Below are 15,294 nucleotides of genomic sequence, written 5' to 3' on the forward strand. Positions count from 1 at the left end.
AGCCAGTATCTTCTTCCAGGTCTCCCACGCGGGTACAGGGGCCCAAGCACTTAGGCCATCTTCCTCTGCCTTCCCAGACATAGCAGAGATCTGGATCAGAAGAGGAGCAGCTGGGACATGAACTGGTGTCCATATGGGATGCCAGCACCGCAGGTAGAGGCTTAGCCTACTACACCACAACACCAGCCCCAATAACTAGATATTTTTTAAAGATTTATTTATTTATTTATTTATTTGACAGGTAGAGTTACAGACAGTGAGAGATACAGAGAGAAAAGTCTTCCATCTGATGGTTCACCCCCCAGACGACCGCAATGGCCAGGGCTGTGCTGATCCGAAGCCAGGAGCCAGGTGCCTCTTCCTGGTCTCCCATGCAGGTGTTGGGGCCTAAGCACTTGGGCCATCCTCCACTGCTTTCCCAGGCCACAGCAGAGAGCTGGCCTGGAAGAGGAGCAACTGGGACTAGAACCCAGGGCCCATATGGGATGTCGGCGCCACAGGTGGAGGATTAACCTAGTGTGCCACAGCGCCGGCCCCAACTAGATATTTTTAAAAAGGAAATATGGGGCCAGAGTTGTGGTGTAGAGAGTAAAGCTGCTGCCTGTGCCACCAGCATCCCATATGGGCACTGGTTTGTGTCTCAGCTGCTCCTCTTCTGAGCCAGCTCCCTGCTAATGGCCTGGGAAAGCAGTAGAAGATGGTCCAAGGGTTTGGGCCCCTGCACCCACAGGGGGGACCTGGAGGAAGTTCCTGACTCGGCTTTGGCTTGGCTCAGCCCTGGCCATTGTGGTCATTTGGGGAGTGAACCAGCAGAAGGAAGACTTCTCTCTGTCCCTCTCTCCCTGTAACTCTGCCTTTCAAATAAATAAATATATATATATATAGAGAGAGAGAGAGAGAGAGAGAGAGAGAGCAGAGACCTGTGGGCCAGTGGACTCCCATCTGTGAGCTAAATCCCTTCCCCTTCTGAATGAGGATGGAGGTGTTGAGTGATGACACTGGGAGGTGGCCTGGTGTGGGGAGGAGTGGCTTGTGTCGGGTGTCACGGGAGTAGCCCACATAGCTGCGCGAGCATCCACATTAGGTGCATGGAGAGATGTCTGAGCGGGGTTTGCCTGAACCTTACCTGTGGGGGTCTGCAGTGGGGGTCTGCAGTGACGTCATTTTTTCTGGGGGCCGTGCTGTGGTGCGTGGAAGCTTTCACCAGGAGGAGGCATCACGTGGATCACCAGAGAAAGCAGCAAGGAGGACAGAACCAACACCGCCGGCGCCCGTGCCCAGAGCTCTGCTCGGAGGCCCAGGCCTGCTTGGGGCCCCGGCAGGTGCAGGCCCTCCACTCTCCCTCCGTCTCCTGGGCTCACGTCCTGCTCCTCCTGCTCACCACCAGGACACTCTGGACTCTTCTCTCCGACATTCCGGTTCCCTTTCCATTCCCATGACCTGTAACAACACAGAGCTCATTTTCAGGGAAGTCTTTTGCAGTAGGGCGTAAGTGAAGGTGACGGTGGCGCGACAGCAGCTGGAGGGCAGAGGAGTCGGCGCGGCCGGGGCAGCCCTCCCCAGGAGGCCGCAGCAGGTGCTGGTGTCATTCAGCGAGACCACAGCAGTGGCACCCGCTGCCGGTTCCAGACCAAGGTCCCCGCGGAGCTGGAGAACCGGCTTGATCGGCAGCAGTTCGAAGAAACCGGAAGAACCTGTACGCAGAAGTGGAGAAGCTTGGGCCAGCCCTTCCTTGCAGGCCGTCTGGCCTGTTTAACAGCCTGTAGTGTTTTCTTATGCATGGAGACTCATTATGACAAGGGTCCCTCCAGCCGGGACCCTTGTCTGTCCCTGCCTGCTCTCCAGAGCGTCACTCCTTGTCTCTGCTGCAGAGCCACGGTGCCATGCACTCCAAGGACCTCCGGTCGCTCTGCGTCCACCTTGTGTCTCTAACCTGTGTAGGGCTCTGTAACCTTAGGGTTAGGTTCTGAGCAAACACAATAAAGTGCTCCCCTTTCTCTAATTTAAAGCCATTGAAGACGGCCGGTGCAGCGGCTCACTAGGCTAATCCTCCACCTGCAGCGCCCGGTTGGGGCGCCGGGTTCTGTCCCGGTTGCTCCTCTTCCAGTCCAGCTCTCTGCTGTGGCCAGGGAGTGCAGTGGAGGATGGCCCAGGTGCTTGGGCCCTGCACCCACATGGGAGACCAGGAGGAAGCACCTGGCTCCTAGCTTCAGATCGGCGCAGCGTGCCGGCCGTGGCGGCCATTTGGAGAGTGAACCAATGAAGGAAGACCTTTCTCTCTGTCTCTCTCTCTCTCACTGTCTAACTCTGCCTGTCAAAAAAAAAAATTAAAAAAAAAAATTAAAGCCATTGAAGACAAGATGCGTGGGTCAGCCCAGTGCAAAGTTTGTTTCCTGCCTGCACCAGGACAGTTGGCTGTGTTTGTTCCTTGGGCCGCCCCCAGGTAGCCGTAGCCTTGGGCGAGTCCTGTCTCAGCTGGCGTCCAGTGAGCGGCAGGCTTCTCTCCAGGGTTGTGCTGGGAGTGGCCAGGCCTGCGGTTCTGCTAACGCGTCTCCCAGGTTGCAGAGAGCTCCCAGTTTTGCCGTGACTCACATCTTGTGAGATCTGTTTCTGCTGTTCAGTTCCTGAAACTGAGGCTCTGTTTTACTATAGCGATGACCCCTAATCAAAGCAGTGCCCAGTAACTCGGAGCGACTTCTGTCACTGCTGCACCACCTTGAATGTTGGGAAGATGTCGTGTGTGTCCATGATAAAACGGACGCTAAACCATCAAACACATAAATGTCCCTGAATGTGTAATAAGCGAGTGTAATAAATATTTTCATTATAGTTTGTTACAAATGTAACTTAAGAGAAATGACAATTCGATAGGAATGATTCTGTATAAGCTGATTTTTAACGACCTTCCTGACAAACCTTGGGATCCCCGCACCTCCCTTGCGTGCAGCAGGATTGATTCCCATTGTGAGGTCAGCGATCGCCCCTGCAAAGCTCTCAAGTCCTAGTTGTGCAGCTTTCCCTCTGCCGTGTGCGCTTTTTTTTTTTTTTTTTTTTTTGACAGGCAGAGTGGACAGTGAGAGAGAGAGACAGAGAGAAAGGTCTTCCTTTGCCATTGGTTCACCCCTCAATGGCCACCGCGGCAGGCGTGCTGCGACCGGCGCACCACGCTGATCCGAAGCCAGGAGCCAGGTGCCTCCTCCTGGTCTCCCATGGGGTGCAGGGCCCAAGGACTTGGGCCATCCTCCACTGCACTCCCGGGCCACAGCAGAGAGCTGGCCTGGAAGAGGGGCAACCGGGACAGAATCCAGCGCCCCGACCGGGACTAGAACCCGGTGTGCCGGTGCCGCAGGCGGAGGATTAGCCTAGTGAGCCGCGGCGCTGGCCTGCTGTGTGCTCTGGGGGCTGCCCCTGCGCTCCTCTGGGACTCGAGGGCAGTGTCGTCCCTCGGAGAAAGTGTGTGAGGAGAGGATGAAGCCGTGGAAGGTTGTACTTCCAGCGAGGTTGTAGGCGCTGATACTGGATCTGACTGTTCAGATGTAGCTCCTTGCTGTGCCTATTAGTTATTCAGTGAATCCCGCAACTCTGCGATATTTTCATCGTACCAGACTCCTTTGTTACTTTATAGCCTGTACTAGTATGTCTGTCTGCCTTTTCAACCCGTTGCAATAACTTTGCTGAAATATTAACATGTTAGTAAAGCTTTTCTTAAAAAAATATTCAGTAACACCTCAGGAAGTCGGAATGCCTCTATCCATCCGTCCATCTGTCCATCCATCCATTTTTCCATGTGGTCACTCATCTACCCACACATTCATCAACTATTCCCTGGAGCCCACTCTGTACCAGGGTCTGTGCCGAGTGCCAGGGGCCCAGAGAAAAGTCAGATGCCAGCCCTCAAAGTTCCCCCAGCCCAGCACCGCACCAAAATGAACTCACATGTATTTACTAATTTTCATTTTTCTTATTTTCTGTTAGTGTTTATTTTTAATTAGCTTTGAGTGGATTAAATCTAGTTTGTGGATAATATTCCTTCTCCCCTCCCCCTAAACAAACTTTTAATTCTATTTTCCCACGGATATTTTGAGGCCCACTCATCCTGCATTGTTCAGGGAATGATGACAAGAAAGAGACTCTGAGGGTGAGTGTTTGCTGCCTGGGCACTCACAGCCCATTTTTGTAGACCTGGCTTGAGTCCCAGCCACTCCACTTCCAGTCCAGCTTCCTGCTGACGCTCACCCTGGGAGGCAGCAGGCGACGGCTCAAGGACTTGGGTCCCTGCAATCCATGTGGGAAACCCAAATAGAGTTCCTGCCTTTTGGCTTCCACTGGCCCAGCCCTGGCTATTGCAGGCATTTGGGGAGTGAACCAGCAGATGGATCCCTCTCTATCCTTCAAATAAAATGAAAATAGATAAATAAAATATACAAAAAGCAAACCCAATTCTGTACCTGTTCAGTACTGACACATTATTTTTTGTGAATACTTCCAATCCGTGGTTGGTTGGATGCACAGGTGTGGTGCCTGAGTTTCAGGGCATCCTGTCTTGTTCTGGGCAGCCACATCCAGCCTGTGGAGTTGGCAGGTGCATCATTAAGTCCAATCCTGGATCAGGGACAGTGGCTCACAAGGCTCAGGGGCACTGAGGGTCACCCAGAGAGTCTATCTCCCACTCCCTGCTCCCACACTCAGAGGGGCTGTAGCCATCTTCATTCTGTGCAGCGGGATTGAGCCCGCTGGGCAAGGAGAACCATGGTAGCCAGCCTGGCCCAGCCCCCCAGCCCCGCCAGGCCCTGGAGGGGAGCTTCGGCAGAGACCCTGGTGGAGGGGAAATGTGCCCATTGCTCATTTTTTTAAAAGATTTATTTTATTTGCTTGAAAGGCAAAGTTACAAAAAAGGAGAAAGAGATTTTCTATCTACTGGTTCACTCCCCGAATGACTGCAACAGCCAGGGTTGTGCCAGGCCAAAGCCAGGAACCTAGAACTCCATCTAGGTCTCCTACATAGGTGGCAGGGGCCAAGCACTGCCTTCCTAGGTATATTAGCAGGGAGCTGGATGGAAATGGGGCAACCGGGACTCAAACCAGCGCTCCCATGGGATGTTGGCGTCTCAGGCAGCAGCTTCACCTGCTGTGCACAGCGCTGGCCCTGTGCACTGCTCAGTCTGATGCTCCGTTTCTTCCTCCCTGAAATGATTGCCTGGCCCCTGCCATTTACCCTGTTATCCCACCAGGATAAGCAAACGAAAGTCGCCACCATCACAAGGCCCTTGCGTAGGACAGCAGGTGTCCATGGGTCCTTTCTTGGCCGGGACCGCAGCTCCAGGACGCTCCCTCACCTGTGGGCTGCTGCCCGAGCCCCAGCGCTGACCTGTGTGCCTCATCCGCAGCCTTTCGGCTCCCCTCCCACCCTTCCCAGAAGGGCACCAGTTCGTGTGCTCCTGAGCGGGAGGTTCCGGATGAGAAGCAGCTGCCAGCTCCCCGCTGGGCACCTTCCTCTCCACCCTGCCCCCTCTTCCCATCTGTGCTTAAGGAGCGGGGAGGTGGGGGTGGGAGGGACAGGCTGGGGACTGGGGATGCCCCAGAGGAAGCTGCCCCGCTGCCCTGCAGAGGACCGGAGGGGATGTCACACCTAAGTGTCCTGTGCCGCTCCCAGCAGCCATTGCTGGGCACCTGCATTTTACAGGGGCGGGGTCAGGCCGAGACTCAGGGAGGGCAGAAGCACAGGCTAGGAGGCGGCAGCCAGGAGCAGGTGTGCTTGGCCTGCGGGCAAGGCAGGGGTGCATGCGGGCCCATAGGTCTTGGATACATGGGTGGGTAGAGGGGGCGTAGGGAATGGGTGGGAGGTTGCTGCTGGAGGGAGGGGGACAGAGGGTACAGGCTAAGGCACAAAACAGTGCACACGGACTCTCCCTAAGCCCAGTGCTCCTCCTGCCCCCCACCCCGTGGGGCCTCCCCAGGCAAGGGCAGGGGTCTCCAGGAAGCCTGGGTGGGCCCTGCTGGGGGTGGGAAGGCAGATGGGAAGGTGGGGCGGGCGGGGAGGACTCCAGCGGTCCAGGAGGTGGACTTCCTCCCACTGTGCCGGCCACGGCAGGGCTCCCCCTGCCCCTGTGCTGCAGGTGTGAGGGCACAGGGAAGGGCCCTCTGGCAGGAAGGCTGCGGTGGGGAGTCGTGCTCAGGGGGCAGTCGCAGTAGGGCTGCTGGGACCCAGCGAGCCCACTGCCATCGGAGGAGCAGGCGGGTGTGTCCGGGGAGGCCAGCGTTTCCCTCGCCCAGCTGTGGGCCGCTTCTCAGCACTCAAGACTCAGGTTCCCCTGATGCCCAGGGCCGCCTCCCCGCCTCCACCCAGGTGCCCCGGGAGCCGCACACATCGAGCGCCTCTCTCTCTTTCTCCTCCTCCCTCCCTCCCTCCCTCTCTCTGCCCTCTTTCATTTTCCAGGAGACTCCTTTCCCCCCTCATCCCCTGGTTGATCCACAGGGACAGCTGCTCCTTCCAGCGGCTCAGGCGGAAACCTCAGGATCGTCCTGAAAGATTCTCTGTCCTCCCACACCCACCCGCAGCTCCACGGGCTCCTCTGTCCTCACGTCTCCCACGCGGGCCTGGGATCTCACCGCCTTTGCCGGCATCCTCCTCTCTGTCTGTGTCCCTATGACCCGACAGCGAGTGGGTTCAGCCCCCTCCTGAGTTTACAATGGTCTGGCCCAGCTCACTGGGACAAAACCAACATCCTGACTGTGATCCCCAGGCCCTGTCCTCTCTCTGAGTTACATCCCCCTGCTCCCTAGCTGCCCGTGCCCACCTCAGGGCCAGCCCTGCACAGCAAGGATATGCCCGGCTCACCCACCACCCTCCTTATTTTATTTAAAAAATTTTATTCATTTGAAAGGCAGAGAGGGGGCAGGGAGAGAGATGGCCCATGTTCTGGTTCAATCCCAAATGCCTGTGATAGCCAGGGCTGGGCCAGGCTGAACCAGGAGCCTGGAACCCAAGCAGTGCCTCCCACGTGGGGGCAGGGGCTCAAGCACTGGAGCCACCACCCGTGCATCAGCAGGAAGCTGGACTCAGAAGTGGAGCTGAGACTCGAACCCAGGCCCTCTGGTATGGGACGCAGGAGCGCTGCGCCTGCCCCAGTCTCCATCCCTGCCTTCCTTTGCCCGCGGTTGCCGTTAGTACCTTCCAACAGCGGCACGGCGTACTGAGTTACTAGCCCTGCTCTTCACTGTGCCCAGCGTAAGCTCAACAGAGGCAGAGATTCCCACCTGTCTCGTCCATCTTCGAATCTCAAAGCCTACGATGGTGCTCGGTGCATTGTAGGCACTCAGCAAATATTTGGCAAATGGATAAAATAAAGGTTGTTAGAAATAGTGTCCTTGTGTAAATAACCTGCCGTGTTGTAAAAAGCAAAGGAAACAGAAGAGAATGAAGGAAATGAAAAATACTCAGCATCCTACGGCTTACACAGCAGATCGCCCGCAGTACAGGACAGTGTCTTCCGGTCTCAACTTGCTTGGCCACTGTGTGATGGACAGAGTGCTAGGCCATGTCTAAACGCCAGCTTATTCTTATTTTCTTAATGATTTATATTTATTTGAAAGGCAGAGTTACACAGAGAGAGGGAGACACCTAGAGATAGATCTTCCATCCACTGGTTCACTCCCCAAATGACCACAAGGGCCAGGGCTGGGCCAGACTGAAGCCAGGAGCCTGTGACGACATCTGGGTCTCCCAGGTGGGAGGCAGGGGCCTAAGGACTGGGGCCATCTTCCGCTGTTTTCCCAGGTTCACTAACAGGGAGCTGGATCTGAAGCGGGGCAGCCGGGACTGGAACCAGTGCCTACCTGGGAGGCTGGCATAGCAGGCTGTGCCTTAACCTGTGAGCCCCATGATGAGAGCTGTGTGGATTTTTTACACAAGGAAACAGAAGCCTGAGAGACAAAGACATGTGTCCCAGCTTAAAGTTACCTTAGCAACTGTGGTACACTAGATACCGCGTTTTCTTACCCTGCCTTTTTTCATTAATGATACCACAATAATGGTCTCACAAATTAACACATTTTTTTTTGGCAGCATCATTTTAAATGTTCTGCCAAGGACATGTGCTACTATCGCCCTCACCCATCTCATGGGTGGGAATTTGGGGATTTCTTCCTATGATTATCAATAATAGATGACAATTCTTAAGCACGAAGCTTTCTCCACACTTGCGATGGTTTTCTTCATCCCGATTTCTAGAAGACAGCCTCAGCAGGGAAAGCTATATAAACTTGGAAGAAGTCCCTGGACGCCGTGCGGACGCCAGCAATGGAACGTTTCGGAGTACAAGTGTGCGCAGAGGTTCTCCTGTAGCGTCTCTGTGCCACTCAGGGGCCAGCAGGGCTCACGTTTCTCCGGGCGAGGCCTCGGCGTGGCTGCTGCCAGGGCCTCTGGCCGCCACATTAATATTGCAGGCAGGGCTCTCAAGGAGCTAAATATTTGATCAGAGCGTGTGCCGGGCTGCCAGTGAGCTGTGTGCGGAGTGCAGCCGACCCTCCTCGCTTGTGTGGTGCTCAGGGCGTCCCATCCCAGGCCCAGCCACCTTCAGACTACGCGTGGTCGTCAGTGGGAGGGCCTCACACGGGAAGGCAGGTCAAAGCCACAGCCACTCCTACGTGGCGGCCCCAGCCGGCCCTCCCGCTGCTCCCCTGGCGCTCTGTGTGTTAACAGAAGCGCAGCATCACTCGCCGCTGGAGCTTAACTCCTCCGGATGACTTCCCACCCCACGCAGAATGGACATCAAACCCCTGAGCAGGCCCACAGGCCGTGACTGCCCTGCCCTTCTCTGCAGTCAGCGCCTCTCTGTGTCTCCACGCCCACCTGCCCGGTCCCTGTGTCTGCCACTCTGCCCCTGCACCTCCCCCTCCCTTCCCTGCAGCCAGTGCTCCAGCCTCCCAGTGGCTCATCTTACTGGCTGTTGCCTGTTGTCCACGCACACTGTCACAGCCCCTCGAGGACTGGGACCTGTCTCGCTCACAGCCGTGCCCGGATGTTCACATCTTGCCTTGGAGAAGCCAAGGAGGGAGGGAGGGAAGAAGACAGAGCAGGCCTCTGGCCGTTCTGGGTGGATCTGGGCGCAGTGGAGAGTGCCTGGCCGGCGAGGAGGAAGGGGAGAAGGACCCTGAAGCAGCAGGACCCCTGGGGCCCAGGGCACTGGCGGGGGAGGGGGTCCCTTCATCACTTGGCTGCTGGAGAGAGACAGGAGAGATGGTTCTTCACCCACCCACCCACCCACAGATGAGCCTGGCGGTGCAAGATGCCGAAGCCAGGGACAGCGGCCCTACTGCCCTTCCCCCGGCAGCGTCCAGGTGAGCACGGCTGCTCCACTTGTCATTCCAGCCACGGCGCCCTTCCTACCCGCACTAGCACGGGCTTGTGATAACGTCCAAATAAATTATTGAAGCGACTTTCTGCGAGGCCAGAGGAGATTCCAGGCAGAGGTGGGGGTGGGGGAGGTGCTGGGGCTCCTGCACCTTCGGGACCATTTCCTGCTGGCTGTGTGTGTGCAGCCGGCCAGGGAGGGGTGCTGAACCAGTGTCAATCACCAGGCCAGGAGCACAGGAGGAGCCCCAATCTCCCAGATTGGGGGGGGGGGACCCCTAGGCAGGGGCAGGGGACTCCCTGTGGGGAGAAGGGGTGCACTGGAGCCTCTGCAAGGAGTGGAGGACCCCCAGGAGGGTTGAGTTGTTGCCGGGGACTGGGCTGGCCAGGGCCTCTTGCGGGCACTGCTGGGAGCAAGGCCACTGTGGGTGTGGTCCCCGGGTGGCTGGGACAGGCTCAGCAGCCGGCCCTCTGAGGCCACTGAGGATGGACGCCAAGGGAAAGCCGGGCCTGGTGACCTCAGGGTGGGGGCAAGTGGAGTCCACACACTCAGCTGTGTGAGTGCCCTGGGGAGGCCACACAGTCATTGGCCAGCCCTATGGACCCCAGCTCTCTGCTGCTGCACACCCTGAGGCCTTGGGCCGGGCTGGCAGGGTCTCGGGGTGGGGGGTGGGCAGCACGTGGCCATGCCTGCCTGGGGACACCCCAACTCCCCCAGTGAGGACTGGCTGGCAGCATTTCCCCCCAGGAGCAGTGAAACGCGACCCAGGAAGTGCCTTGGGCCTCGCCACAAGCTCCCTGAGGGTCAGGAGGACAGTGCCCCCCCTGCTGGATAGAGGGAAGAGGAGGGGAGAAGTTCCAGCTCTCAGGCTGTCTCCCTGCTGTCCGCCAGTGGGAAGGGCGAGCCACGTTCTTTGGGGCCACCAAGACTTCCTCTGACTGCGCTGGGTGGCAGGGTGGCCGGAAGGCTGTGAGGGGCAGGGCCAGGCCTCAGGCTGCGGGCAGAGAGGAGAATGGATGCCCAAGCTTGGGGGTTTCCTTCTAAAAGTCTCAGAGCAAGTAGATGCCTGGTCGGTGGCCCTGTTCAGGGTCCTCAAAATGTCTGTGTCCGGGAGACAATGGGTGACCCAGGATGGTGTCCTGACCTGTCTGAGCTTGGATGTAAAGCATCTGCACACAGTGAGGCCCAAGCTCTCCTCCCCGGTGGCCCTGAGCTGTCCAGTCCGGTCCCATGGGTCCGGATCCCTCCAGGGCCCAGCAGGCAGGAGGCGCTCTGAGCCCCAGCAGATTGGAGCTTGACAGCTGGCGCAGTGGATGCCAGGAGCGAAGCCCAGCCACAAGTTGTGGCCATGTGGCTCTTAGGAGGCTGAGGCCCCCTCCCTGGCCTCCGTTTCCTTCTGCCAGTGGAGCTTGTAGTCCCTGCCCTGCCCAGCCACAGGACGCAACGCGGAGAAGTAACAGCTCACCTGTGGCGTACGTCCTGGGCCCTGCTGCCCCGAGAGCCGTGTAGAAATCATTTCCTGTGGGCCTCACGTGCCGTGGAGCAGGTACTGCTATCCCATTTCACAGATGAGGACGCAGAGGCACAGGCAGTGCTGCCTGACCGTGGCCAGCTGGTGGCACAGGGGCGGGGCCTGCTTCCCAAGTTCTCAGGTTGTCAGGGCTGGCCCTGGCCACCTTCTGAGACCCCGACTCCCTCAGGACCTGTCAGAACATGGAGCCCGGTAGTGCCCGGGCTGCCAGGACTGGGGGACTCTGCTCTGGAGGAGGCCAAACCCCAGGACCTGGGCTGTGGGTGTGACTGTGGCTCTGAGAGGACAAAGGAGAGGCGGCCGGGGGTAGGGGTCGGGGAAGGGGACACACTGCCAGATGGCAGCGACAGCCTCAGCCTCCACCCTCAGTCAGCCCTGGGCCCCAGCTGAAGCCTGCAATTGTTCCGAAGGGGCAGCTTTTGCTGGCTTGGTGGGGACGCCTGAGGCCGAGGCCGGCACCAGCGCAGACCTGGCTCCCAGCTGCACGGCACAAGGAGGAAGTGGCCCACTGGCAAATCCACCCCCCAACCCGGGCCCGGCCCCAGAAGTTGAACCCTCACTCACTCCTGACCCAGCGAGCTGCGAGGAACTGTGACGACAGCCGGTTCAACAGAAGAGAAACCGAGGACTGGAGCAGGCGGGAAGAAACGCAACCGAAAGCCAGGGGACAGCTGAGCGCGAGCTGGCAGCCCCGGCTCGCCCCACAGGCAGGGACAGGGCGCGTGCATGGGCCAGCAGCCCAGAGCCAGGGTGTACTGGTGCCTTGTTGGTGGCTGGCCAAGCTCTGCGCCAACTGAGGCTCCCAAAGAACAAGTGGCCAGGCCAGGCCAGGGCCCGCAGCCGGCCGTGCACGAGCCATTCCCTTGTGGTTCTCACCCCTCTGAAAGTTGTGGTCAGCTGGGGCAACAGGGTCGCACAAGACCCAAGGCAACTCTGCTGTGACTGGGATAGGGAGGGGCAGTCCCGAGGGCCGCTGGGGAGGGCCTGCTTGGCCCATCGGGGCCACTGGAGAGGCAGGGCCAGGAGGCCCTTCCAGGCAGGGGCCAGCAGAACATGGGGCAGAGCCGGTGAGCACAGTGCTCAGGGAATTGTGAGGGGTCCCGGGAGGCTGGAGCCATGGCCAGGAGAGCGGGGGAGGAGGGCTCCCTAGTGGGGTCTCCCAAGGTTTGGGGCATGGGAATGGGCAGTGGCTGGGAGGAAGGTAAACAGGGCCCAGCCCCCGAGGCACAAGGGCAGGAGAGCTGGGTTTGGAGGGGGCACCTGCGGGACCCTGGGTTCTGGCATTAGTGCACCTGCCCAGCCCCTCCGAGCTGGGTGGCCTTGGGAAGCTGCTTTCCTCTCTGAGTCCTGGCCTCTGCCTCTGCAGAGGGAAGAGAACCAGACAACCGCCTTGAGGGTTGCTGGAGACGGCAGCTGTGAGTCCCCGGGGCTTCCCGTTGAACCTCTCTGACCTAGGAGGCAGCGGCTGCCATCACCCCCGCCTCACCAAAGAGCAAACAGTGACTGATCCCCTAAAGATCCAGGTATTCCGTCCTGCCCTGGGAAGACCCTGATGGGCGGCTCCCCTGGCCCTGGCCCTGGCCCTGGCCCTGCGTAACTGTCCAGCTTCTCCCATCGCCTAATCCTGCCTCCTTCCCCTCCCTTCTCCAGCGGCTGACCCTCAATAAGCAACGCCCGGTGGAATCCATCACAGTGTCTGCCTCCCACCTGCAACAGGGAGCACTTACATCCCCGCCAGTACAGCAGCCCCGGGGCCCTGGGGGGCCAGGGGGCGCCCAAGGCTGCCTTCACCTGCCCGGGGCAGGGCCAACCCAAGGACAAGAGGAAGCTGCCTGCCAGGTGAGCCAGCAGGGGGCCTCGGGCACCCTGTAGGGGACTGGCTGGTTGCTTCCAAAAGATCCGTCCATGCCCTAAGGCTGAGAGCCTGTAAATGCTGCCTGTTTGGCCAAGAGGGGCTTGGTGGATGTAAGCCAGGCTTCTGAGTGCAGGAATTATCCTGCATTATCCAGCTGGGCCCTCAATCCAAGGCCTGGTGTCCTCAGAGGAGCAACGCAGAAAGAGAGCCAGCCACCTGGAGATGCAGGCGCGGCAAAGATGGAGGCAGAGCTGGGAGTGATGGCCGGCACCCTGGAAGCTGCAGCCACCCAGGCCGGAAGAGGCCAGGAAGGGAGTCCCCTCAGACCCAGAGCTCTGCCCAGCCCACCCGTGGGCGGACGTATTTCTGTTTGAGCCCCAGTTCCCGGCCCGGAAGCTGTTTCTGCACCACCTCCTGGGCTCCAGGTCAGAGGGGAGGGCAGCAGTCTCCCTGATGGGCTTGACCTTGTCTGGGGACCGAGAGGGAAGTCCAGTCACAGAGGGACATAGTGTTCAACAGCCTGGAGAGAACGGAATGGTGTTTTCTAGAAATTTTGACTTCCACGTACAGTGCGGGTGGGAGGGGCCTGCAGGAGGGAGGAGGGGAACCAGTCCAACAGCCAGCCAGGAGCTGCAGGACAGCCCGCGGGAGGGGGTTCTGGATGTTTTTCAACTTTATTTTTTTGGACAGTTTAAGTTCCTAGAGGACTCAGGTAGTCTGAGTCCTCGCCCGCCCAGTTCCCCTCTTGTTAACACCTTCCTTAGTATGAGGACGCTTGCACAACGAATGACCCAGTATTGGCACATCTTTATTAGCTGAGGTCCGCACTGTGCTCAGATGCCCTTAGTTTTTGCTTGCTGTCACTGTCTCTGCCCCAGGATCCCAGCCAGCACGTCGCCTGACGTCTAGTCCTTACGATGCTTGGACCTTGCTCGGCTCCTCCGGAGACCGCTGGCTTGGGGCCCCGGGATCCACTGCTGGGCTTTGTCCGATGCTGTGCTCGTGAATAGCCAGGGGGTTCTGGGGTTGGGGAGGAAGATCACGCAGAGGTCCTCTTTGTGTCATGACAACAAGGGTTCCGGGACTCGGTGCTGTCATGCCGACTGTTGACGATGACCTTGAGCTGAAGGGGTTTGTGGGATTTCTCCACGGCAGCTGTGAAGTCACCCCTCTCCCCTGCTCATGGGAGGAGATGCTGTGCAGGGTCCTCACTAATGGGGTAGAAAGTCTGTGCCGTCCACCCAACAGGGGAGCCGTGTTATGCAGGAAATTCACGAGGTCAGGTTTTCTTCTTAGAACCCAGCATCGGGGCTGCCGCTGTGGCTTAGTAGGTTAAGCCAATGCCTGCGGTGCCGGCATCCTACATGGGCACCAGTTTGAGTCCCAGATGTGCCACTTCCGATCCAGCTCTCCACTATGGCCTGGGAAAGCAGTAGAAGATGGTCCAAGTGCTTGAGTCCCTGCACCCACAGAGACCTGGGAGAAGATACTGGTTCCTGGCTTTGGATTGGCCCAGCCTCTGGTTATTCCAGCCATTTTCTCTCTCTTTCTCTCTCTCTCTCTCTCTCTCTCTCTGTAACTCTGTCTCTCAAGTAAATAAATAGATGTTAAAAAAAAAAAAAAAAAGAAGAAGAAGAAGAAGAAGAAGAAGAAGACCCCAGCATCTGGGCAGACATTTTGCGCCTGGTTAAGACACCTGCATCCCCTGTCCGAGCGCCTGGGCTGGGGTTGCAGCTCCTCCCCCAATTCCAGCTCCTGCTACTGTGCACCTGGAGGGCGGCAGTGAGGGCCCAGTGGTTAGGACCCTGAGAGACCAGGTGGAGTTCCCAGTCCCCAGCTGCTCACCTGGCCCAGGCAGGCATCTCTCTCTCTCACTCTCGCTCTCTCACTCAAATAAAACACAAACCAGGGGCCAGCACTGTAGTGTAGCAGATAAAGCCACCATCTGCAGTGCCAGTATCCAATATGGGCGCCAGTTTGAGTCCCGGCTGCTCCACTTCTGATCCGGCTCTCTGCTATGGCCTGGGAAAGCAGTGAAAGATGGCCAAGGCCTTGGGCCCCTGAGCCCATGTGGGAGAACTGGAAGAAGCTCCTGGTTTCCTGCCTTGCAGCCATCTTTGGGGTGAACCAAGCTGAGGGACTACCTCCCCCCACTGCCTCTGCCTCTCTGTAACTCTGCCTTTCAAATACATAAATCTTTTTTTAAAGAAAAAAAAAAAAACAAAAACAAAAAACCAAACCGGTGTTGACTAAGATGTGGCATAGTAGACTCCCTCGTGTGGTGTTGGGAGAGAGCAGACTGGGACTGTGGGGGATGACTTGATGCCTGTCAGATGTTGCACACACAGCCCCTCCCCCCTGCAGTGGTGTCCCCACTGGCGTGTGGATGCCAGGGGAGAATGCCCATGCAGGCCTGTCAGTGCCACACAAGCGTGGGACAGCTGAGCGCTCGTGCACACCAAACCACATTCTACACAAAGCCGAAATCTGAGCCTGCAGACACAGGAAGACCTTCAAGGCTCGTAGGCGCGAGCCGCGTCCACTGTGTGAATCGC

At 58.2% G+C, this 15,294-nt stretch overlaps 1 long non-coding RNA gene across 1 annotated transcript; it reads right to left on the bottom strand.

Moving 5' to 3' along the window:
• Positions 1–202: 202 nt before the first annotated feature.
• On the bottom strand, positions 203–11,585 carry LOC138850324 (uncharacterized). Its single transcript, XR_011390039.1, has 3 exons — positions 11,449–11,585; positions 1,127–1,440; positions 203–441 (listed from the first exon to the last, which is right to left on the bottom strand). It is a non-coding gene; the product is annotated as an uncharacterized lncRNA (long non-coding RNA).
• Positions 11,586–15,294: the final 3,709 nt, after the last annotated feature.

This window comes from Oryctolagus cuniculus, chromosome 7, assembly GCF_964237555.1.
Source record: "Oryctolagus cuniculus chromosome 7, mOryCun1.1, whole genome shotgun sequence".
Lineage (NCBI taxonomy): Eukaryota > Metazoa > Chordata > Mammalia > Lagomorpha > Leporidae > Oryctolagus > Oryctolagus cuniculus.